This window comes from Lithobates pipiens, unplaced genomic scaffold, assembly GCF_037356315.1.
Source record: "Lithobates pipiens isolate NorthernLeopardFrog02 unplaced genomic scaffold, aLitPip1_a1.2 Scaffold_1, whole genome shotgun sequence".
In the NCBI taxonomy this organism is placed as follows: Eukaryota; Metazoa; Chordata; class Amphibia; order Anura; family Ranidae; genus Lithobates; species Lithobates pipiens.
Window position 1 is genome coordinate 94,892,869 of NW_027507685.1, and position 27,465 is coordinate 94,920,333.

Here is a 27,465-nt window from a genome sequence, read left to right on the forward strand (position 1 = left end):
GTAAAACAGCAGTTGGGTAGTGTATATTGTGCTGGAGGCACACAACACCCACTAACTCCTACAGATGCCTTTATTATAGAACACCAGAGATAAAGGGGTATATACAGATGTATACTGTGCTGTGCTGGAGGCACACACAACTTCCAATAACTCCTGCAGATGGCAAGTGGGCTCAAATAGAGAACAGCTATGTAGGTGGATATAGCGGTATGTACTGGGTACAGAGCACGCAGACAGCACGCACTATCTCCTAACACTACTGGGTACAGAGCACGCAGACAGCACGCACTATCTCCTAACACTACTGACTGCAAGCTCTATTATAAAAGATAGATCACTACTACTAGCTATATAGGTGAGGTAAGTATAGCGGTGTATACTGCGGTCAGGGCACGCAGACAATAACCAGAGAACACCAGAGATAAAGGGGTATATACAGATGTATACTGTGCTGTGCTGGAGGCACACACAACTTCCAATAACTCCTGCAGATGGCAAGTGGGCTCAAATAGAGAACAGCTATGTAGGTGGATATAGCGGTATGTACTGGGTACAGAGCACGCAGACAGCACGCACTATCTCCTAACACTACTGACTGCAAGCTCTATTATAAAAGATAGATCACTAGCTATATAGGTGAGGTGAATATAGCGGTGTATACTGCGGTCAGGGCACGCAGACAATAACCACTACACAACAGCAAGATAGAAAATCGTCCGAAAACGATCGGTGTGTACTGTGTTGAAGGTACACAGAACACCCACTGCTTCAGACGCCAACACACTACACGAGGCCGCCGCGATGGCGGCCTTATATAGTGTGGGGCGTGCACTACACAGCCTGAGCTATGATTGGCCACAGGCATCCTGCCTCTGGCCAATCATGGCTCTCCTCGCTGCTGGCGCTGCGATTGGCCAAGCATGCGGGGTCACAGTGCATGCTTGGCCAATCATGAGCCAGCAATGCACTGCGCCATCGCAGTGCATTGCGGGCCGTGAGCGCCACGCGAATTTGACGCGAACGGATCAAAATGTTCGGATTTCGCCGAAAGGACGAACAGTCAATGTTCGAGTCGAACGTACGTTCGACTCGAACACGAAGCTCATCCCTAGTCAACATCAGCACGTGGCCATGGGACACGCTTGTCCTTCTTTTCGGCAGCTGGGCGCGTTGAGCCGCATCCTGCCGAAGACTTGGTAGCGTGTATGACCAAGCCCTCTTCATCCTCCTCATCCTCTCTCACCCAGGCTCAGGGTACTAGCAAAGCAGCTGCCAACGCATCGTCTTCCCTCCTCTCAATGTCATCATTAGTGACTCCTTCCCTAGACCCACCACGTCCTCCTGAGGAGTCTCCTGAACTCTTTGAGCACAGTGTTGGGTACATGCTCCAGGAGGATGCCCAGTGTTCTGTAGGCTCTGATGATGATACTCAGCTAGAGGAAGGCAGTAGCGTGAGCGCAGAGAGAGGGGATGCTCAAGAAGGACAGCAATCTGGCAGTCATGTTCCGCAAGCTGCAGCATACTGCCAGGTTTGCTCCAGCGATGAAGAGGGAGGGGATGATGAGGGAACTGACTCAACGTGGGTGCCTGGTAGGAGAGAGGAGGAGGAGGCACATGTCCAATGAGGCAGGATGCCCTCCAGGGGCCAGGTCAGGGGCAGCACACCGACTGAATCACACCACAGAGCTCCGCCTGTGTAGGGCACTGCCTCTGCACATTATTCTAAAAGTTCTTTGGTGTGGGCCTTTTTTGAGACGAGTGCATCAGATTGCACCGCTGCTATTTGCAACATATGTCTCAAGCGTATCTCGCGTGGATAAAACATCAGCCGCTTGGACACCACATGCTTGACCAGACATATGTTGACCTGCCATGCAGCTCGTTGGCAAGCGTACCTCAAAGACCCACACCAAAGAACAAAGCGGACCTCTCCTTGCTCCTCATCAGCTGGCATCTCCAACCCCACTAGACCTTCAGTCCTCTCTGAAACCTGCTCTGAGAGGAATGAAGGTGTAGAATTAGGTGTGTCACAGCCAAGTGCTTCCGGGCACTCTGCTAGCAGTACACCCACGTCCAATTATAGCAGGCAAATTTCCCTGCCCCAGCTGCTGGACCGTCGAAAGAAGTTCACTCCCAGCCATCCACATGCCCAGCGGTTGAATGCTAGCTTTGCTAAATTGCTAGCACTTCAACTGCTGCCTTTTCAGTTGGTAGACTCGGCCCCCCTTCCGTGAGTTTGTACAATGTGCAGTTCCTCAGTGGCAGATCCCCAAACGCCACTTTTTCTCACAGAAGGCGATTCTGGCTCTCTACCGGCATGTGGAAGGCAATGTCCTTGCCTCGCTGGACAGGGCGGTCAGCGGTAAGGTGCATATTACCGCTGACTCATGGTCCAGCAGGCATGGACAGGGATGTTACCTGTCTTTCACGGCCCATTGGGTCACTCTTCTGGCAGCTGGGAAGGATGCAGGACAAGGTGCAGTAGTGTTGGAGGTTGTCCCGCCACCACGCCTCCAAAATTCTACCACTGGTTGTGACACACCTCTCTCCTCCACCCCCTCCTCTTCTTCTTCCTCCATGGCCTCTTTCAGTGCTCTGTCTTCAGAACCAGCGGTGCTCCGTAGGCGTTCCAGGGGCTATGCAAGTATGCAGGCAAAATGATGCCATGCCGTGCTTGCGCTGGTTTGTTTGGGGGAAAGGAGCCACACTGGGGCAGATATTTTGTCAGCTCTGCAGGGGCAGGCCGAGAGTGGTTGATGCCACGCCAGCTTAAGCCAGGAATGGTGGTTTGCGACAATGGCACCAACCTCCTCTCCGCCCTCCGACAGGGACAACTGACCCATGTGCCCTGTGTGGCTCACGTCCTTAACCTGATGGTGCAGCGGTTCTTGGGCAGGTACCCGGGCTTACAGGATGTCCTGAAGCAGGCCAGGAAAGTCTGTGTGCATTTCCCCCGATCATTTAATGCCTGTGCTTGGCTGGATGAGCTCCAAAAGGAGTTGAACCTGCCCAAGAACCGCCTTATATGTGACATGCCCACCAAGTGGAACTCAACATTGGCCATGCTGCAGCAGCTGCACAGGCAGCCGAGGACCATCAATGAGTACCTGTGCGACTACGGCACCAGGACAGGGTCAGGGGAGCTCGGTTTTTTCTCACCACGCCAGTGGGGCATGATCAGGGATGCATGCACTGTCCTGTCACCGTTTGAGGAGGCCACAAGGATGGTGAGCAGTGACAGTGCATGCATCAGTGACACTGTACCTCTTGTCCACCTGTTGGAGCATACGCTGCATGAAATAATGGACAGGGCACATGAGGCAGAACAGAGGCAGGAAGAGGAGGACTTCCTTGCCTCTCAAGGCCCCCTTTATCCAGACAGTGTTCCTGCTGTCCCACCCATCACACAGGAAGAGGACGAGGAGGAGGAGGAGGATGATTGTGTCAGCATGGAGGTGGAGGCTGGCACTCAGCATCAGCAGCAGTCTTGTAGGGATGATTTACAGTCCCAAGAAACCCGTGGACTTGTACGTGGCGAGATGAAAAAAGACGGACGGCAAAACAAATTATACAGGGGTGATGTCCCTATGTTTTCCAAAAAGCTTAAAAATAGATTTTTTGGACTGGAGCTACACTTTAAAAATGTACCAGTTCAAAATTACAAACAGATTCTACTTAACACAACAAATCTACACAGCCCCTGTCTTGTTTGCACCGCCTGTATACTGCTGTTCTGAGTATATAAGGCCTGGGGGCCCCACGTCTTTCCTTTTGTTAATATGGGTACGGGGTTGCCATTAATATCCGTACAAGACCCAAAGGGGCAGGCAATGGTCAAGGGGGGCTACCCATGCCATTTTTCTCAATGATTTTCATCCATATTGCCGGAACCAGATATTACATTAAAAACGCAAGCAGTTTGAAATTACCTTTTTTTCCGTTAAATGTCATTTTGTGCAGGGACTGTTCTAAACACCGGAAACACGTGGCACTTCACAGGCATACTATAGACACCCCCCAGACATGATATTTAAAGGAATATTTCACTTTTTTTTTCACTTTAATCGTCATTAACCACTTCAGCCCCGGACCAATAAACACCTTAAGGACCAGAGGTCTTTTTACAATTTCGCACTGCGCTGCTTTAACTGGTAATTGCGCAGTCATGTAATATTGCACCCAAACAAAATTTGTGTCCTTTTATTCCCACAAATAGAGCTTTCTTTTGATGGTTTTCGATTGCCTCTGCGATTTTTATTTTTTGCGATATAAATGGAAAAAGAGTGAAAATTTTGAAAAAAAATGATATTTTCTTCTTTTTGTTATAAGAAAAATCGAATAAACTAAATTTTAGTCATACATTGAGGGCAAAATTTATTCAGCCACATGTCTTTAGTAAAAAAAATGTCAATAAGCGTATATTTTTTGGTTTGCGCAAAAGTTATAGCGTCTACAAACTAGAGTACATTTTCTGGAATTTACACAGCTTTTAATTTATGACTGCCTATCTCATTTCTTGAGGTGCTAAAATGGCAGGGCAGTACAAATCCCCCCCCCCAAATGACCCCATTTTGGAAAGTAGACACCCCAAGGAAACTGCTGATGGGTATGTTGAGCCCATTGAATATTTATTTTTTTTGTCCTAAGGGATTGAATAATGACAAAAAAAAAAAAAAAAATTTTTACAAAAAGTTGTCACTAAATGATATATTGCTCACACATGCCATAGTTATATGTGGAATTGCACCCCAAAATATATTCCGCTACTTCTCCCAAGTACGGGGATACCACATGTGTGGGACTTTTTGGAGTCTAGTCGCGCACGGCACCCCGAAAACCAATCACCACCTTCAGGATTTCTAAGGGTGCAAATTTTTGATTTCACCCCTCACTACCTATCACAGTTTCGAAGGCCATAAAATGCCAAAATAGCACAAAACCCCCCAAAATGACCCCATTTTGGAAAGTAGACACCCCAAGCTATTTACTGAGAGGCATGTTGAGTCCATAGAATATTTTATATTTTGCCACAAGTTGCGGGAATATTACAAACTTTTTTTTTTTTTTGCACAAAGTTGTCACTAAATTATATATTGCTCACACATGCTATGGGCATATGTGAAATGACACCCCAAAATACATTCTGCTGCTTCTCCTGAGTACAGGGATAACACATGTGTGGGACTTTTTGGGAGCCTAGCCGCGTACGGGACCCCGAAATCCAAGCACCGCCTTCAAGATTTCTAAGGGCATTAATTTTTTTATTTCACTCCTCACTACCTATCACAGTTTTGAAGGCCATAAAATGCCAAGATGGCACAAAACCCCCCCAAATGACCCAATTTTGGAAAGTAGACACCCCAAGCTATTTGCTGAGGGGCATGTTGAGACCATTGAATATTTTTTTTTTTTTGTTCCAAGGGATTCAATAATGACAAAAAATAAAAATATTTTTTTTTTTTACAAAAAGTTGTCACTAAATTATATATTGCTCACACATGCCATGGTTATATGTGGAATTGCACCCCAAAATACATTTTGCTGCTTCTCCTGAGTACGGGGATACCACATGTGTGGGACTTTTTGGGAGCCTAGCTGCGTACGGGGCCCCAAAAACCAATCGCCACCTTCTGGATTTCTAAGGGCGCAAATTTTTTATTTCACTCCTCACTACCTATTACAGTTTCGAAGGCCATAAAATGACAAAATAGCACAAAACCCCCCCAAATTACCCCATTTTGGAAAGTAGACACCCCAAGCTATTTACTGAGAGTCATGTTGTCTGAACGAAAAAAAAGAGATTGATCGGTGGGTATGCCCACCATTAGAATACCTCCCTTCATCCACCCACTTCTAATGATGGACATACATGCACCATTTATATATGCCGAAGCATGGGGGCACCCTCCCGCAAAAAAGTTATGCCGCGTACATACGTTCAAACTTTTCCATGGGCAAGCCCTCCGTCGGAATTTTGACCGTATGTACGTGGCATTAGGAGCAAAATCGCTCCTCCGCCCCTTATGCCCCCATGCTTCGGCATATATGCTCTTTTTTAACTGTGGTGGTGAAATCACCTCCTACAGCACTGGAGTCACGGCTTTATGTATCGTGGGAGCAAACGCTGTTGCTGTCAAGATAAATGAATCCGCGCTGCAGCTGAATGGCGTACCTGCTAAGCAAATTATGGTTAACGTTAAAACAAAGTAACATCACAGTAAAACCTTACCATACCATACCTGCAAAGCAAATGCCAAAAAAAACAGTAAAAAATAAAAAAATTTTTAACACAACCTGTGCCTAAAATATATATATGCCGAAGCATGGGGGCATCCTCCCGCAAAAAAGTTATGCCGCGTACATACGTTCAAACTTTTTCACGGGCAAGCCCTCCGTCTGAATTTTGACCGTATGTACGCGGCATTAGGAGCAAAATCGCTCCTCCACCCCTTATGCCCCCATGCTTCGGCATATATGCTCTTTTTTAACTGTGGTGGTGAAATCACCGCCTACAGCACTGGAGTCACGGCTTTATGTATCGTGGGAGCAAACGCTGTTGCTGTCAAGATAAATAAATCCGCGCTGCAGCTGAATGGCGTACCTGCTAAGCAAATTATGGTTAACGTTAAAACAAAGTAACATCCCAGTATAACAGTAAAACCTTACCATACCATACCTGCAAAGCAATTGCCAAAAAAAACTGTAAAAAATAAAACATTTTTTAACACAACCTGTGCCTAAAATATATATATGCCGAAACATGGGGGCATCCTCCCACAAAAAAGTTATGCCGCGTACATACGTTCAAACTTTTCCACGGGCAAGCCCTCCGTCGGAATTTTGACCGTATGTACGTGGCATTAGGAGCAAAATCGCTCCTCCACCCCTTATGCCCCCATGCTTCGGCATATATATGCTCTTTTTTAACTGTGGTGGTGAAATCACCTCCTACAGCACTGGAGTCGCGGCTTTATGTATCGTGGGAGCAAACGCTGTTGCTGTCAAGATAAATAAATCCGCGCTGCAGCTGAATGGCGTACCTGCTAAGCAAATTATGGTTAACGTTAAAACAAAGTAACATCCCAGTATAACAGTAAAACCTTACCATACCATACCTGCAAAGCAATTGCCAAAAAAAACTGTAAAAAATAAAACATTTTTTAACACAACCTGTGCCTAAAATATATATATGCCGAAACATGGGGGCATCCTCCCACAAAAAAGTTATGCCGCGTACATACGTTCAAACTTTTCCACGGGCAAGCCCTCCGTCGGAATTTTGACCGTATGTACGTGGCATTAGGAGCAAAATCGCTCCTCCACCCCTTATGCCCCCATGCTTCGGCATATATGCTCTTTTTTAACTGTGGTGGTGAAATCACCTCCTACAGCACTGGAGTCGCGGCTTTATGTATCGTGGGAGCAAACGCTGTTGCTGTCAAGATAAATAAATCCACGCTGCAGCTGAATGGCGTACCTGAAAACATGAAAAATGGTTAACAATAACACAGTAAACAGTAAAGTATAAAAAATTAGAGAGAAGAGAGAGAGAGAGAGAACAATAAAACGACAACTATTTTTGGTTTTTATATTTTATATTTTTTTTGGTTTTTTTATTTTACTTTTTTTTTTATTTTTATTTTTTATACACTTTTTTTTGAACTGTAAACTGTAACGGTTCGGGTCTCTCAAAATGCGATGACATCTTGGGAGACTCTGTGTTAGTGTGCCTAGCCTGTGAAATGCTGTACCCTACGCTAATACTTCACTAGTGTGTGGTAGCGTTCAAAACACTCACCCTGACAAAGACCAGGATTGCCAGGACAGCGTGGACAATAAGAACGGGTGTCACGCCTAAATCCGCGCTTGGTACAGACACGACATCTTTTTTGGGGGGTTCGTTGGGTAGGGGTACTCGGGAGGACATAAGAATAATGCCTCTCATGCAGCCGGCTTACTGCATTTAGTTGGGAATGGTGAGGTGCAGAACCCTCTGGATACAGAAGCTCTGTGACAACCTCTCTTTAGAAGAAAAGAAAGGTTAAAGTCCCGCCTGAAGTTTTGTATAGCACAAAAGCATTCAGCAAAGCCAATTGAAATAAGTAAGCAGACACTTTTTTGTACCAGCGTCTGGCCTTACGGGAAGCTAGATACGGCGCCAACATCTGGTCATTGAGGTCCACCCCTCCCATATTTTTGTTATATTCGTGGACACAGAGGGGTTTCTCCACAATACCAGTCGCCGTAGAAATTTGGACCGTCGTGTCTGCATGAAGGGAGGTAAGAACGAAAACATTCTTATTATCCCTCCACTTCATAGCGAGCAAATTATTACACCGATAGCAGGCTCTCTCCCCCAGCCTAAGACGGGAATCTACAAGTCGCTGGGGAAAGCCCCGGCGATTAGGTTGCACGGTGCCACATGCTCCAATCTGATGATCAAATAAATGACAGTGGCACGCTGGTGTAATAGTTGTCCACGTACAAGTGGTACCCCTTTCCGAATAAGGGTGACACCAATTTCCACACTATCTTGCCAGCGTTTCCTATGTAATCAGGGCAGTTCTCCGGCTCTACGTAACTATCTTTACCCTCTGTGAGGGGTTAGCTCGGCAGCGGGTGTGTGTGACCCCCTGGATGGGTTCACAACACAAAATCAGGCACAGCAGACAGCGTTGTAGGTGCAAAAAAATAAAAGATGCGGTTTATTTATGCTACATGTAGTGAGACATATAACAGCCAAACAAAAATAAAACATGAAAATAAATCCTGGTCAGCTTGACCTCTAACTACACACTTAGATTCCCTGTCTAACAACTGAGAGCAGCCTTGTGCTGCCCCAGTCCCTGTCCCTGTTGTAGAGGTTTGCCACACAGGCGTTAACTCACCGCACAGAACAGGTGTCACACTCCCCAGTCTATACAACACAAAACTGGTTCCAGGATGGAGCATCTCCCTGAGCATGCTGGTTTTTTTTTGTAGAGGTCTTAATGAGCCCACTTACTTCAGCTGGGCTCATTAACTCTTCCCCTCTAATTGTAAAGGTCTGCATAAAGCCTGAATCTAGGGCACACATATTTCCCATCCTGGATACAACCAGGTGACTTTACCTGCGTGCTGCCACATACCCCCCCCCCTCTTGTTTCAACCTTGGGGTTGTAACACAAGCAGTCAGACACGCATGTATCCGAGACAAAGCATCCACATTCCCCATTTTATCACCAGGGCGATGCTTAACTGTAAAGTTAAACTCTTGTAGGGCCAGGAACCACCTATTTACCCTTCTATTGGTCTCCTTGTTTTGAGCCATCCACTTTAAAGGAGCGTGATCAGTCACCAGGTCAAAGTGCCTACCTAGCAGATAGTACCGAAGGGAATCTAGAGCCCACTTCACTGCTAAACATTCCTTCTCAATCGTGGCGTAATTTACCTCATGGGACTTCAACTTCCTGCTGAGGTAAATGACTGGGTGCTCTTCCCCGTTCCAGACCTGGGATAACACTGCTCCTAACCCAACGTCTGATGCATCAGTTTGTACCACGAAGTCCTTAGAGAAGTCTGGTGAGTACAACACTGGCTGGCTACATAAGGCTGTTTTTAAGGACTGAAATGCTTCTTCAGCCTCTGGGGACCATTTAACCATGACAGACTCTTTCCCTTTTGTCAGGTTGGTGAGAGGCACCGCCTGAGAAACAAAATGGGGAATGAATCGTCGATAATAGCCAGCGATCCCCAGAAAGGCTCGTACCTGTTTCTTGCTGTTGGGACGTGGCCAACTCTGTATGGCCTCGACTTTATTTACTTGGGGTTTTATCACCCCCCTCCCAATAGTGTACCCAAGATATTTGGCCTCCTCCTGTCCAATGGTACACTTCTTTGGATTGGCCGTAAACCCAGCTTCCCGGATAGAGTCTAGGACTGCTTGTACTTTTGGCAAATGTGAGACCCAGTCTGTGCTATGGATAATCACATCATCCAGGTAAGCTGCAGCATATTTCTGATGGGGCCTCAGAATCTTATCCATTTTCCGCTGGAATGTTGCCGGTGCATTCTGTAACCCAAACGGCATTCTCTTATATTGGAATGCCCCATCTGGGGTTACAAACGCAGTTTTCTCCTTGGCCGACTCGGCCAGGGGAATTTGCCAATACCCTTTGGTGAAATCAAGAGTTGTCATATATCGGGCTGTTCCCAGCCGGTCAATCAACTCATCTATACGCGGCATGGGGTAGGTGTCAAATTTTGTAACTTTATTTAATTGTCGAAAATCGTTACAAAACCACCAGCTCCCATCAGGTTTGGGCACTAGTACGATAGGACTGGACCAGTCACTCTGGGACTCCTCTATCACACCCAATTCCAACATCCTTTGAACCTCCCCACGTATTGCCTCCCGTCGGGCCTCTGGTATTCTATAAGGTTTTAGTTTTACCCTTTCTCCTGGTGGGGTGATAATGTCATGCTCTACGCCAGATGTTTGTCCCGGAAGCTCAGAGAAAATCTCTTTGTTACGAAGTACAAACTCTTTAACCTCCTGTTGTTGGGCTTTCGATAAGGTGTCTGCTATTCCAACCTCAGGAACTAAGCAATCAGGCTGTACTTGTGACAAAGTCTCTGCGACTAGGGATTCCCTATCCCTCCAGGCTTTCAGCAGATTGATGTGATAGATCTGCTCCGGCTTTCGCCTTCCTGGCTGTCTAACCCTGTAGTTCACCTCACTAATTTTTTCAATTACTTCATATGGACCTTGCCATTTGGCCAGAAATTTGCTTTCAACCGTAGGGACTAGCACCAAGACCCTATCCCCCGGGGAAAAAGTACGGGTCTTGGCCCCACGGTTGTACACTCTCTGCTGTGCTAACTGCGCTTGGGTTAAATGTTCCTTTACGATTGGCATTACCTGTGCAATTCTGTCTTGCATCAGGGCGACATGCTCAATCACGCTCCTGTGAGGAGAACTCTCATTTTCCCAAGTTTCCTTGGCGATATCCAGCAGCCCTCTTGGGTGTCTCCCATAGAGCAACTCGAAGGGTGAGAAACCCATAGAGGATTGGGGTACCTCCCTAATGGCAAACATTAGATAGGGTATTAGACAGTCCCAATTCTTTCCATCTCTATCCACCACCTTCTTTAACATTTGTTTAAGGGTTTTGTTGAATCTTTGTTGAATCTTTGTTGAATCTTTCAACCAACCCGTCTGTTTGGGGGTGATACACAGATGTACGCAATTGCGTCACTTTGTACAACTTGCATAATTCTTTCATAACCCGGGACATAAAGGGTGTACCTTGGTCCGTAAGCAGTTCCTTACAAATACCCACGCGGCTAAAAACAAGAGATAGCTCTTTGGCTATGGTTTTGGCCGAGGTATTTCGGAGAGGAATTGCTTCCGGATAACGGGTGGCATAGTCCAATATAACCAAAATGTACTGATGGCCCCTGGCGGACTTCATTATCGGACCTACCAAATCCATTGCGATCCTTTCAAAGGGGACCTCAATGATAGGAAGAGGTACCAGCGGGTTACGGAAATGTGGCATAGGTTCCGACTTCTGACACACAGGGCAGGAGGAACAATAATTTTCTATTTCCTTCATGACCCCAGGCCAATAGAATCTCTGCAATACCCTCTCTGTGGTTTTCTCTGTCCCCAGATGACCTCCCAGAATGTGCCCATGAGCCAATTCTAACACCAACTTCCTGTAAGGTTTGGGCACTACAAGTTGCTCAATGGTTTCTTCTGCCCTTTGAGCCACTCGATACAGCAGGTCCCTTTCCATAGTGAAGTAAGGATAAGGGCAAGTCTTATCTGGGTTCACTAACTCGCCATCTATTTTCACCACATTTTCCCGTGCCTTTATTAGGGTGGGGTCTTTTAACTGTTCTGTGGCAAAATTTTCCCTGTGAACCTCAAGATCCGAAAACTCCACAGACGGCATGTTTTCATCTGAGGATGTTGGCTCCCCCCCAGTTTCTCGAGTTTCCTCCGCCAATACCGACAAGGGAAATTCAGGAGAGTCCTCACCACTCCCAGAGGAATTCTGGTCATCTTCCTGGTTTATAGGGGCACCAGTGGGGGGCTCAGGACAATCCCAGAGTTCCCAGAATTTTGGAAAATCCCTTCCCACAATAGCATCATGTGGTAAGTGAGACACTAACCCCACCTGATGAGAGAGGTTACCTTTGGGGGTCTCAAAAAAACACTGAAGTTACAGGATACTCTCGGGTGTCCCCATGCACACAAATAACAGCCACCCTGTTCCTCCCAGAGACCTCTGTAGTAACTAATTCAGCTTTTATCAATGTTACCAGGCTACCTGAATCCAGCAACACATCAACATTTCTACCATTAATACACATTTTACATAAATGTTTCTCAGGTCCCCGAATGGCAGTGCATGCAACTGTCGCAAACAGCGACTGACGTCTCTCCCTTATAAAGTCACATTGCATAGGCTCATCCACAACGGGGCAATTGGCTGCAATATGTCCCTCTTGCCGGCAGCGGTAGCAAATAATCTTTTTCGCTGTCTCTTGCAGCATGGACTTCCTGGGCGGCTCCCGCCAGACCTTAGGTAGAACTCCCACCCTCACCCCTTGGAGTCATCTTACCCGCCACTGGGAATGATCTGGTCTTAGGGTGGAAAGTCCGTGAGTCCCTGGAAGAGGTGGTCAGGTTCTCTGTAGCCAAGTACCTCTCAACCAGATCCACAAGTTTATCTGCATTTTCTGGGTCTCCATGGCTTACCCATTTTTGGATGGCAGTAGGAAGAGCTCTCAGGAAACGATCCATAACAACACGTTCCACAATGTTTGGTGCGGTCAAAGTCTCTGGCTGCAGCCACTTCCTGCTCAGGTGAATGAGATCATACATTTGAGACCTGGGGGGTTTTCCAACCTGAAAAGTCCAATTATGCACACGCTGAGCCCGGACGGCCAGGGTGACACCCAGCCGTGCCAATATTTCTGTTTTTAGCACCACATAGTCTTTTGCTTGGTCAGGCTCTAGGTCATAATAAGCTTTCTGCGATTCCCCAGTTAACAGAGGGGCCACCAGTCCAGCCCATTGCTCCTTAGGCCACTTTTCCCTTTCAGCAGTCCTTTCAAATGTGGTCAAAAACACCTCCGGATCATCCTCTCCAGTCATTTTTGTCAATAAACGGCTCACACCAAAGGATGCGGTATTATTGTAACCACTTGCTTCATTGGTCTGCGGACGTTGCTGTATTAATGTCTCTATTTTCTGTTGAAAATTCTGCTCTTGTTTCTGCAATAGGTCTATAAAGCGGGCTTCAGATTGCTGCTGTGCTTGTTGCTGAGCTTCCAGGCTCTGCTGGTGAGCTTTCTGCTGGGCTGCAAGGCTCTGTTGTTGAGCTGCAAGGCTCTTTTGTAAAGCTGCATTTGTTTGCTGCTGATTTGCATTTGCTTGCTGCTGGTTTGCATTTGCTAGAGCCAGCTGTCTCAGTATCTCCTCCATGCTGGCCTTTAAAAAAAATTGAAAAAAAAAAACTGCCAAAATTCTCCACCAACTGTGAGGGGTTAGCTCGGCAGCGGGTGTGTGTGACCCCCTGGATGGGTTCCCAACACAAAATCAGGCACAGCAGACAGCGTTGTAGGTGCAAAAAAACAAAAGATGCGGTTTATTTATGCTACATGCAGTGAGACATATAACAGCCAAACAAAAATAAAACATGAAAATAAATCCTGGTCAGCTTGACCTCTAACTACACACTTAGATTCCCTGTCTAACAACTGAGAGCAGCCTTGTGCTGCCCCAGTCCCTGTCCCTGTTGTAGAGGTTTGCCACACAGGCGTTAACTCACCGCACAGAACAGATGTCACACTCCCCAGTCTATACAACACAAAACTGGTTCCAGGATGGAGCATCTCCCTGAGCATGCTGGGTTTTTTTTGTAGAGGTCTTAATGAGCCCACTTACTTCAGCTGGGCTCATTAACTCTTCCCCTCTAATTGTAAAGGTCTGCATAAAGCCTGAATCTAGGGCACACATATTTCCCATCCTGGATACAACCAGGTGACTTTACCTGCGTGCTGCCACACCTCATAAACCATAAAGCTCCATGCATAGCCTGTGGCCCTGTCACAGCACTTATAGAGCTTGACCCCGTATCTGGTACGCTTGTTGGGAATGTACTGTTTGAATGACAAGCGACCAGTAAACTTAACCAGGGACTCATCAACGCAGACAACTTTTTGGGGAGTAAACAAGTCTGCAAAACGTTGGTTGAAGTGGTTTATGAGGGGCCGAATTTTGTAGAGCCGATCGTATTCAGGGTCTTCACGTGGACGACAAAGTTCATTGTCACTGAAGTGCAAGAACCGCAAGATCTGCTCGTATCGTTTCCTGCACATGGAGTTAGAGAACACGGGCATGTGGTCAGCCGGATGCATGGACCAATAAGCCCGCATCCTCATGAATTTATGTGTGCCCATGTTGAGGGAAAGGCCCAGAAAGGTCTTAAATTCGGAAACCGTAACTGGTTTCCAATCTCTGGCAAGAGACGGCAACTGGGGATTAGCGGCGATGTGTTGACCAGCATATAAATTGGTTTGGTCCACAATAGATCTATAGAGATCTTCCGTGAAATACAGAGAATAAAAATCGAGTGGCGTAAAATCATCTGTATCCACCTGAATACCGGGTTGGGCAGTGAATGGGGGAAGTACTGGTGCTGCAGAAGTGGTGGGCACCCAATCAGGATTGGCGAATTCTGCAGGAAGGGCACTATGGGAACGACGGGCCTGTCTTCGTCTTCTTGGTGGCAGCGGGACACTACTTGTGCTTGCCACCTCGCCAGCTTGAACTGCACTTATGGGACTCGCCACGTCACCACGTGATACTGCAGTGCTGGATGTACGTCCAGGGTGTACTAGGCCGCTGGTGCTTGCCAGTTCACCAAAAGGATGAGCGGCGCTAGTACTGGCTCTATACTCCATACGAGGGACTTGCGGTTCCTGCACCTCAACAACATCAGAAGATCAGGGTCGGGTACGCCTGACGTTAGCAGGGACCTCTTCTTCGTCGTCAGAGCTATCTGACATGGAGGCGCTGTCCTCTACAGGTTCGTATTCTGAGCCTGAATCTGACAGATCAGTGTCTTCCTCTTCACTATCTGTCATGCTCAGAAACGTGTAGGCCTCTTCACTAGTGTACCTTCGCTTTGCCATTTTGGGCTCTAAATTTAGGGGTACAGTAGTGAGACTCACAGGTAAAAAAGCACCTAGCCTGTCAGCGACTGTATAAAACGCTACAAAAAAACTGTTAGCGATCGCAGGGATCAGGCCTGACTCTGCGAACGCTGCAGTTATGTGTGTTGTGTTTTGTAAGTGACAGTGCTCGATCGATACTGCACTTGGGTGGGCTGGGCTGGGCTGGGCTGGGCAGAGGGGCAAAACGCAGGTGCTAGCAGGTATCTGGATTGATCCTGCTAACAATGCGTTTTTTTAGAACCCTAAATTGCTGGGCACGCTAGTATAGATCTGATCAGATCAGATATTGATCTGTTGGGATACTATACCACTAAGGGAGGTGTATGCTTTGCGCGTGGGTGTTAGCGGTACTGGCACTAACCTAGCACTGCCTGGGGCGACGCAAACCCTTTCTGACCCTAAAACCAAATTTATATCACCCGTCGGGTGATCAGGGGGTTAAACCTTTATTAGGTAATAAATGGCGGGTGCCCTGATGCTATAAAAAGCGAACTACCTAACCAGCGTCACCCGTAACACTTATACGGTGATCACTGGTGAAAGGGTTAACTAAGGGCAATCAGGGGTTAAAACCTTTATTGGGTATTTATATGGGGGTACCTGAAGCTTTATAAAAACCTGACGGGGAACCTAAATAACTAAATAACTAACTGGCTAACCAGCGTCACCAGTGACACTTATGCAGCGATCGCTGGTGAAAGGGTTAACTCTAGGGGCAATCAAGGGGTTAAAACTTTTATTAGGTTATATATCGGGGTACCTAATGCTATAAAAACCTGGCGTTGAACCTAAAAAAAAACTAGCTTCCTAGCGGGACCAGTGACACTATTGCAGCGATCAGAAAAACGATCGCTTAGTGACACTCGTAAAAGGGGGTGAAAGGGTTAACTGGGAGGGCAATCAAGGGGTTAAACCTTTATTAGGGGGGGGTAGGGGGCTACCCTGGACCTAAAGGGGCCTAACACTAGCTGCCCTGACACACACTTTTTACAGTCACAACTGACACTAAATGTAGTGATCAATAAATAAATGAACACTGCATTAGTGACACTGTGACTGGGGGGGGGCGGGGGGCCGATCGGGGGGGTGATCGGGGGGTGACTGGGGTGAAATGTGTGCCTATGTGTACCTATGTGTCAGTGGACTGTTGGTGCACTTACTTGTATGTCTTCACTCCTCGCTGTCCGGTCAAAAAGACAGCCACGAGGAGTGTGACATCACTTCCTCCTCCTGTGTTTACATTTTCACAGGGGAGGAAGTTCGTCACTGGCCAGGAGCGATCGAGAGGGGATGGCCAGAAACCAACGGCCATACCCTTATCGCGGATCGCTCCGGCACCGAAAGGGACCGCCGTATCCAGCGGGAGGGGGTCCGATCGGACCCCCCACCCGCTGGAAGGCAGGCACGTACATCTATGTGCTTGTGCCTGCCTGTGCCATTGTGATGACGTATAATGGCAATACGGCGGTCCTTAAGTGGTTAAAATCAGTGCTCCCGCCAAAACGGCCATTTTTTAAAACATTTTAGGCATTGACCCATGTCCCCTGGGGCAGGAGCCAGGTCCCCAAACCCTTTTTAGGACAGTATCTTGCATATTAGCCATTAGAATTAGCACTTTTTATTTCGAATGTTCAAGTCCCATAGACTTCAATGGGGTTCTAATTCTGGTGCGAACCGAACCAGGGGGTGTTCAGCTCATCCCTAATCACTAGCTACTAGGTCCACAAAGGTCCTTGTAAGGACTGGTATAGGTGTACAATATATAGGGTGCTGGTGCAAGGCTGTGCTGCAGATTACTGCCCTATTCTGCAGCAATCCTCTATCAGTGTAGTGACTGAGGGACAGTCTGCAAATCACTAGCTACTAGGTCCACAAAGGTCCTTGTAAGGACTGGTATAGGTGTACAATATATAGGGTGCTGGTGCAGGGCTGTGCTTCAGATTACTGTCCCATTCTGCAGCAGTCCTTTATCAGTGTAGTGACTGAGAGACAGTCTGCAAATCACTAGCTACTAGGTCCACAAAGGTCCTTGTAAGGACTGGTATAGGTGTACAATATATTAGGGTGCTGGTGCAGGGCTGTGCTGCAGATTACTGCCCTATTCTGCAGCAGTCCTTTATCAGTGCAGTGACTGAGGGACAGTCTGCAAATCACTAGCTACTAGGTCCACAAAGGTCCTTTTAAGGACTGGTATAGGTGTACTATTTGGTGTGCAGTATATAGGTGTGTAATACACTTATAAAATGCTTGCACATGTGGAAAGCATAGTATAGTCATTTCCACTGTGCAGCATTGTGACTGCTGAGTGGTTCTGCAGCGATACTACAAAGAGTGACAAACGCAATAAAAAAAAAGTATTATAACTGGTGTGATAGACCAGTGGCCCCCAAAAACAACAGATTGAAGCGGGGTGTGATATACCTTCTTCCACATACATACTGCACTTCTCTAGAGACTTTTGTCACAGAGTCATTTAAAAAATGACAGACAGAGGAAGAGGCAGGCCCTTCCACAGGGGTGGTAGGGGTAGGGCTTGAGGCAAAGTGGCAATTTGCAGAAGGTGCATGCGATTACGTCAAAGGACGCACCAGACTTGGTTGAGTGGCTCACTCAGCCTTACTCTTCTGCACCCTCCTCATCCTCACGATCTGCACCCTCTTCTTCACTCTGCTGTGTTCACCCCCAAAGACACTACTACCAACACCACCACCACCACCATATACCTTCCGCTTGAGTCACAGGAATTATTTTCCGATTAATATCAAGACATTTCTGATGCGCAGCCATTCTTGGCATTGGATCAGGAAGAGGAGGTAGCAACAACCGCCACTCAGCAGTCTGACAACAGTGCCCAGATCAGCCCAAGGAGGAGGTTGGTCCCTGTTGTTGCTGCCTACTCCGAGATCTCTAATTATAGCGGTGGGGAAGGTGACATTGATGATGACGTGTCTAGTGATGTCACGTGGGTGCCCACAAGAGAGGAAGAGGAGGGGAGTTCAGAGGGAGATATGGACCAGCAGATAGGGAGGAGAAGCAGGAAGAACTTAGATTGCACAGGAGGGACATAGCTGACTGCGAATGTATCAGGAGCGAGGCATCAACCATGAACGGTCACATCTGGCGCTCCCAGGATGCCGCACATGGCTCCGCAGTGTGGGCTTTTTTTAACGTGTCCGCTGCTGACAATAGTGTTGCCATCTGCAATCTTTGCAGTCAACGCATAAGTCGCGGTAAGCCCAACACTCACCTAGGGATGACTGCCTTAAGAAGGCACATGAGCTGCCATCACCAAGCCCAGTGGGAGCAATGGAACACACAAAGCCACACTCCAGGCTCTCACCGTCCAGCCTCGTCTTCTACTTCTCCTTCTCCTCTCTCCTCACAATTGTCCTCCACTCCACCTTCTATCACGCCATTCTCACGTTTTCCTGCAAAAAGGCATGCTTCCGTGGGCCAAATGTTCGAGCATGAAAAAATGATGACGCTGGATAACCCTCTTGCCCAACGGTTGACGGCTGGCTTGTCAGAACTGATAACCTGCCAACTACTGCCATATAAACTGGTGGACTGGGAGGCCTTTCGAAAATTTGTGGCCATTGGAACACCACAATGGAAGGTCCCAGGAAGGAAGTATTTCTCACAGAAGGGCATCCCAGAGCTATATGGCCATGTTCAGCAGCAAGTGAATGTATCTCTGGCACACAGTGTCAGTGCCAAGATTCATCTGACCACAGACACGTGGTCTAGCAAACACGGGCAGGGAAGGTATATCACTTTTACTGCCCACTGGAGGAACCTTCTGGCGGCCGTCAAGCATGTAAACCGTGGCACCCGTGTAGATTTGATTTTACCGCCACGGATTGCATGCAGGCCTGCCTCTTCTTCTCCTCCTCCTACTCCATCCTCCTCCCTCTCCTCCTCGGCTGACTCCTCCTTTTCCGCTGCTAGCGTCTCTTCTGCTGCACCGCCCAAGCTCCCCAGAACCTATTCGACATGCCAGGTGAGACGTTGCCATGCTGTGCTGCGTCTGTTGTGCCTGGAAGCCAAGAGCCACATTGGCCCTGCACTTCTTTCAGCTTTGTTTTCACAGGCAGATCAGTGGCTAACACCGCTCAATTTGACAGTTGGTAAAGTGGTGTGTAACAACGTTGCCAATCTGCTTAGAGCATTGAAACAGGGCAAAATTACGCACGTGCCATGCATGGCACACGTCTTAAACTTGGTCGTGCAGCGATTCATTGTCAAATACCCTGGGGTCCAGGACATCTTGCGGCAAGGAAAATCTCGGCCCATTCCAGAAGATCTTACACGGCCATGGCTCGCCTTGCTGACATTTAGCGGCAATACAATCTGCCGGTCAGACGTCTTATTTGCCATTGCCCAACTCGATGGAACTCAGTCTTCTATATGCTTGATAGGCTGCTCCAGCAGAAACGTGCAGTTAACGTCTACCTGTACGAATTCTGCGGCAGAACAGGTTCTGGGGAGCTGTTTTTTTTTCACCATGCCAGTGGCTGCTCATGCGCGATGCATGCAGACTTCTGCAGCCATTTGATGAAATCACCAAACTGGTCAGTCTCAGCCATGGCGCCATCAGTGACATGGCACCTTATGCCTTCTTTATGGAGCGTGCATTGCGTTGTGTCATTGATCAAGCCATGGAGGAGCAGGAGCGGGAAGATGAGGAAGTCCCAATGCTGGATGAATTCTCAGGGGGGGCTACTCTATCTGAGACAAGTCAACAACAGGAGTCTGAAGAGGAGGATGGTGCCGGGGCGGATGAGGAGGAGCAAGAAGAGCATTCTTTAAACCTTTCTGGGATCCCTGTTGTTGTGCGTGGATGGGGAGAGGAGAACGAGGAGGACGACATTATCCTGGATGATGGGCAGGAGCCAGGCCACCACACCGATTCCAGTTTAGTGCAAATGGGGGCCTTCATGCTCCAGTGTTTTAACAGGGACTCCGTATAAAAAGCATAAGGGTTAAGGACCAGTACTGGGTGGCAACTGGGTGGCCCCCGGTACAAACACAAAATGGTGAAAATGTTACCACCGTCACAGAGGGCTGTCAGAATGGAGCACTTCCAGGCCTTGCTTTGAGAAATGCTGCATTCTGCTTTTGCGTGCGCTGGCAGAGGAGGAATTCCCACTCCCAGAGAAAGAGTTGCGGGTACCAATCCAACAGCGCCTGCAAGAAGAGGGCGGTTTGAAGATGTGTTGGTGAATTCTGATATGAGGTCATTCTTTCAGCCGACCCATCGACAGGTCTCATCCGGATCCAGCATCAGGGAACGCCTAGACCGACAGGTGTCCGACTACATCGGATTAACGGCTGATGTGGATGCTCTGAGAAGTGGTCCTGGACTACTGGGTGGGCAGGCTTGACCTCTGGCCAGAGCTTGCCCAATTTTGCAACTGTTGGCTTGCCCCTCGTCCAGTGTCCTGTCTGAAAGGATGTTCAGCACAGCAGGGGGGATCGTGACCAATAAGCGCACTCGCCTAGCTCACGACAGTGTTGACTACCTCACATTTATAAAAATGAATGAGGCATGTATCTCGGAGGAATTCAACACATGTGACCAGTAGACCATGTATATCTCTATAAACGATTTATTTAATCGAGAACATAGACCTTTTTTCTACATTTGGCTCACTTCCTTGTACAAAAAAAGCACACCGTACTATATGCCCGTACCCTCCTGTTTGAAGAGGTTGAGCAGTGTCATATTTTTAGGGCCCAGCAGCGAGTTGCTGGTATCAGTGCTGCTGTCAGTGCTCTATATCACGGTGCTGGTGTCAGTGCACTCTATCACGGTGCTGGTGTCAGTGCACTCTATCACGGTGCTGGTGTCAGTGCTCTATATCACGGTGCTGGTGTCAGTGCTCTATATCACGGTGCTGGTGTCAGTGCTCTATATCACGGTGCTGGTGTCAGTGCACTTTATCACGGTGCTGGTGTCGGTGCTCTATATCACAGTGCTGGTGTCAGTGCTCTACAGTGGTGTGAAAAAGTGTTTGCCCCCTTCCTCATTTCCTGTTCCTTTGCATGTTTGTCACACTTAAGTGTTTCGGAACATCAAACCAATTTAAACAATAGTCAAGGACAACACAAGTAAACACAAAATGCAATTTGTAAATGAAGGTGTTTATTATTAAAGGTGAAAAAAAATCCAAACCATCATGGCCCTGTGTGAAAAAGTGATTGCCCCCCTTGTTAAAACATACTATAACTGTGGTTGTCCACACCTGAGTTCAATTTCTATAGCCACACCCAGGCCTGATTATTGCCACACCTGTTCACAATCAAGGCATCACTTAAATAGGAGCTGCTTGACACAGTAAGGTCCACCAGAAGATCCTTAAAAGCTACACATCATGCCAAGACCCAAAGAAATTCAGGAACAATTGAGAAAGAAAGTAATTGAGATCTATCAGTCTGGAAAGGGTTATAAGGCCATTTCCAAAGCTTTGGGAATCCAGCGAACCACAGTGAGAGCCATTGTCCACAAATGGCGAAGACATGGAACAGTGGTGAACCTTCCCAGGAGTGGCCGGCCACCCAAAATTACCCCAAGAGCGCAGCGACGACTCATCCAAGAGGTCACAAAAGACCCCACAACAACGTCCAAGGAACTGCAGGCCTCACTTGCCTCAGTTAAGGTCAGCGTTCATGCCTCCACCATCAGGAAAAGACTGGGCAAAAATGGCCTGCATGGCAGAGTTCCAAGGAGAAAACCACTGCTGAGCAAAAAGAGCATCAAAGCTCGTCTCAATTTCTCCACAACACATCTTGATGATCCCCAAGACTTTTGGGACAACATTCTGTGGACCGATGAGACAAAAGTGGAACTCTTTGGAAGGTGTGTGTCCAAGTATATCTGGCGTAGAAGGAACACTGCATTTCATAAAAAGAACATTATACCAACAGTAAAATATGGTGGTGGTAGTGTGATGGTCTGGGGCTGTTTTGCTGCTTCAGGACCTGGAAGACTTGCTGTGATAAAAGGAACTATGAATTCTGCTGTCTACCAAGAGATCCTGAAGGAGAATGTCCGACCATCTGTTCGTGTACTCAAGCTGAAACGAACTTGGGTTCTGCAGCAGGACAATGATCCTAAACACACCAGCAAGTCCACCACCGAATGGCTGAAGAAAAACAAAATGAAGACTTTGGAGTGGCCTAGCCAAAGTCCTGACCTGAATCCTATTGAGATGTTGTGGTATGACCTTAAAAAGGCCGTTCATGCTCGAAAACCCTCTAATGTAACTGAATTAGGAAGATTCTGCAAAGATGAGTGGGCCAAAATTCCTCCAGGACGCTGTAAAAGCCTCATTGCACGTTATCGCAAATGCTTGGTTGCAGTTGTTGCTGCTAAGGGTGGCCCAACCAGTTATTAGGTTTAGGGGGCAATCACTTTTTCACACAGGGCCATGATGGTTTGGATTTTTTTTCACCTTTAATAATAAACACCTTCATTTACAAATTGCATTTTGTGTTTACTTGTGTTGTCCTTGACTATTGTTTAAATTGGTTTGATGTTCCAAAACACTTAAGTGTGACAAACATGCAAAGGAACAGGAAATGAGGAAGGGGCAAACACTTTTTCACACCACTGTATATCACGGTGCTGGTATCAGTGCTCTATATCACGGTGCTGGTGTCAGTGCTCTATATCACGGTGCTGGTATCAGTGCACTCTATCACGGTGCTGGTGTCAGTGCTCTATATCACGGTGCTGGTGTCAGTGCGCTATATCACGGTGCTGGTGTCAGTGCACTCTATCACGGTGCTGGTGTCAGTGCTCTATATCATGGTGCTGGTGATCATCTCCTGCACCCTCTTCATAGCCTACCCTGACCTTTCCTTTCCTCCATTGCCTTCATGCGCTCCTGAGTCCTGAATTGTCAAAATTTCACAGATAAAAAAATAATGCTTGTAGTTGTCGATCCGAGATTTACTTCATACATGTGTTATGTTGTTGGCCATGTGGTGGGACTATGTGTGCACAGCTAGTAAGTATTTTGTGGCTGGAAATATGACCTGTAGGTATTTAAAGTTTGCCTGCCATTGAAGTCAATGGGGCCCGCCGCAAAGTTTGCGGTTCGCAAACTTTTGGCTGCGTTCGCGTTCGCAAAACTTCCCATCGGAAGTTCGTCCATCTCTACTCCTGGTGCAGCTGGTCGCACCGGAGGAACTTGAGGTCTGCTTGGAGCTGGAGGCTTCCCTGGCACTTGTCCTCCCGGTGCAGTTGGTCGCACCGGTGGAACGTGAGCTCCGTGTGGAGCTAGAGGCCTCCCTGGCACTTGACCTCCTGGTGCAACTGGTCGCACCGGCAGAACTTGAGGTCCATGTGGAGCTGGGGCCTCATTATCACTTGACCTCCCAGTGCAGCTGGTCGTCCAGGTGGAACTTGAGTGCCGTGTGCAGCTGGAGGCCTCGCTGGCCCTTGAGCTCCCGATGGAGCTGGATGCTTCGGAGGTACTTAAGGTGTCTTGTCTGTCTGTGGATGTTGGTGTCCTTCGGTGCCATCTTCACTACTGGCTCCTGGTTTTCCAGACTTTTTCTTCTGAGGTTCTAAGAGCCCTCTTTCATCAGGTGAGTGATGTTTACTCTTGCCTGGCTGATTCTGCTCTTCTACCTCTGGATTCTCGGGGTCCGGGTTGTCCTTTGATCTCCTTCCTCTTGCTAATAGTGACGGTAGCAAGTTGGAGAAAAATCCACCTGATCTGGCCTGATAATCTGCTTGATAATCCCTCCTCTGCTTGATAAGCAGCGCCACCCTTGCCTGTCTGATAAGCACTGTTGTCCTCAATCCCATATGTTTGTGGAGACCAAGGACTGTCGACGACGACTTCCTCCAGATCTACAGGATCTATATTAGGGTTGTACCCTACTGCATCAGTCTTGGTAAAATCTGATCTAACACTATCTCTTGCGCATTACTGTAAAAAAGAAAATAAATGGTTAAAAACGTCATCATTGGGTAAGTGCTAACATTATAATACATGGAAAACATTACATTTTTCATAAAGTGTATATAATCCCTAACAATGTTCTTCTTTTATTTGCACCATTTTGGTCTGTTAATAACACAGTTGGGGGCGTTTTGTTATATCTGTTTGCTATCTACAAAAATATACCTATTTATCCTGCCAGGAATATTGTAAGCTTCCAGCTTCCTGTACTGCGCTCTTATCAGTTACATTGTTCCTGGCTGTCTATGTGGACTATAGAACACCTTCCCTGTTTTATGGAGTCCTGTTCTAGGGTGACAATGCTGTTCTCCATAAATACAGTGGAGGAGTAGGCATGGCCACTCTAACACAAAACGTGTGTTATTGGCCGGGTCACCAATGAAATATTAAAGGGAAAAAAATGTCTGCTGCTAATTACAATTACAAATCGGTGGATGAATGTCACAAGCCATTCGCCCAACTGTCACAAATTTTGACCATATGTTGCTCAATATCTTAATCTTCTATGATCAGCGGCTCCATCTAATGTCAAAATTTTTTTTAGGGGAAGGGGGAGGGGGGAAAAGATAAACCTTCACACAAAAGACCTCAAGGAAAAGTGTTGGTTCTGTTTGGACTTTTTAGGCAAAAATAAAAAGTTAAAAACAATATATTCAAAAGTGTTATTTATTTAAAAAAAAATTAAAATTTAGAAAAAAAAATTAAAAAGGGGGGATTTGTAAAAACACATCAAGTCTTACTTAATATCCTGTCAAAATATGTACAATCTACTATTTCTAATATAATAGTATCTAGTATCTAGTATAATAATATCTAGTATCTAATAATACTTCTAATTTATATTCATTTCCATATAAGTATCCAAAACATTGAGAGCTTATACATTCATACAGGAATTAAATGAGACAGGATATCAGGTATAAAACTAAAACTTAGATATGTTGTGGCGCTCTACATGTTTCGCGTTTTTGAACGCTTCCTGAGGAGCTTTAACAATTTTGTTTCTTCATGGGTATACCCCAAGAGAAATGTGCCAAAGTGAAGAAGGAAGATAACCAGAAATTGTTTTTCCAAATAAATAAAACAACCAGTTTTCAATTCAGGAAGCCCCTTCAATCTATGTATATGCCTGTAGTTTAGCATAGAGGCTTCAGGTGTTATGTGGTGAAGTGGCCAAGAGAGCACAGGAAGGGTTCTGGTGCCCCGTATTCTTTAAACTGAAGTGGTAACTTCTATCTGTATCAAAGTGCAAATAAGGTAAAAACGGGTTCTCCCAGAGTGATCCAAGGTGAAAAGGGGATCCTTGTAGCCCCTATAATGTTTCACCTGGTGCAGAGGTGGGTCCGCTGTACTTTAAAAAAAAGTTTTTTCTTAAATGATAAACAATCTGTCAAATTAATTATTGAAAATTCCTTTATACTGCTTTGCTCTATTATCTTTGAATATAGTAGACTCTTTCACATTAGTTCTTTATACTAAACTAGAGTAAACCTGCATATACTTTACATAAATTTCTCTATTACCTCGTTTTCAAACACTCTAAAAAGTATTTTTATCTTATTTCTCTTACACAGAATACGGGGCACCACTTCCTGTGCTCTCTTGGCCACTTCATACCACATAACACCTGAAGCCTCTTTGCTAAACTGCAGGCATATACATAGATTGAAGGGGCTTCCTGAATTGAAAACTGGTTGTTTTATTTATTTGGAAAAACATTTTCTGGTTATCTTCCTTCTTCCCTTTGGCACATTTCTCTTGGGGTATACCCATGAAGAAACGTAAGTAAATTCATTATAATACCGACACTATATGCAAGAAATCTAAATGTCACATCCGTTCCCATATTGCTTCAAATCATGAGAGTCCTCACAACACACAACTCCGTCCCAACACCCCCTTTCCCTTTTCCCCTGTTTCCCCCCCTCCCCCCCCCCTTGGTTTTTTTTTTCTTTCCAACATCTCAATATATTGATAGACTGTATGAATAAATATATGTGTAATGTTTTATGTTATGATTGATATATATTTTTTATATTTTAGAAAATTGTTCAAGCTCCTGAGGAAGCGTTCAAAAACGCAAAACATGTAGAGCGCCACAACATATCTAAGTTTTAGTTTTATACCTGATATCCTGTCTCATTTAATTCCTGTATGAATGTATAAGCTCTCAATGTTTTGGATACTTATATGGAAATGAATATAAATTATGTGTAGATTGTACATATTTTGACAGGATATTAAGTAAGACTTGATGTGTTTTTACAAATCCCCCCTTTTTCTGTTTTTGTTCTAAATTAAAATTTAAAAAAAAATAAATAACACTTTTGAATATATTGTTTTTTACTTTTTATTTTTGCCTAAAAAGTCCTAACAGAACCAACACTTTTCCTTGAGGTCTTTTGTGTGAAGGTTTCTCTTTTCCCCCCTCCCCCTTCCCCTAATTTTTTTTTTCGAAGTTACGATTAAGATGTGGCAACTGGTTTTTTGTTAGTGTATCCACAGACACCACCCTGTGAGAGATACACACCCCTATTTAATGTTAATGATTGCAGGGTGGAAGCACCCCTCCTCTATACAAAAGACCTCCAGGGGGAATCTTATATATTTTTATAATAGGCAGGGTGATGATCCTTGACCCTAATTTATGAAAAGTGAATGATACATGTAATAATAAGTCTATCTTTTCTTTGACTACTGTTGGCAAGCGAGCAAAGAAAAATATATATAAAAAAAATATATATATATATATATATATATATATATATATATATATATATATATATATATATATATATATATATATTATTTTTTTTCCCTTTTCCCTCATGGATTTCATAGGAACAGCCTGGACAGGCTATATGTAGGGATGAGCCGAACACCCCCCGGTTCGGTTCGCACCAGAACTTTCGAACGGACCCAAATTCGTACGAACTTTAGAACCCCATTGAAGTCTAGGGACTCGAACGTTCGAAATTAAAAGTGCTAATTTTAACGGCTAATATGCAAGATACTGTCCTAAAAAGGGTTTGGGGACCTGGCTCCTGCCCCAGGGGACATGGGTCAATGCAAAAAAAAGTTTTAAAAACGGCCGTTTTGGCGGGAGCACTGATTTTAATGACGATTAAAGTGAAAAAAAAAGTGAAATATTCCTTTAAATATGGTGCCTGGGGGGTGTCTGTAGTATGCCTGTGAAGTGCCACATGTTTCCCGTGTTTAGAACAGTCCCTGCACAAAATGACATTAAACTGAAATAACA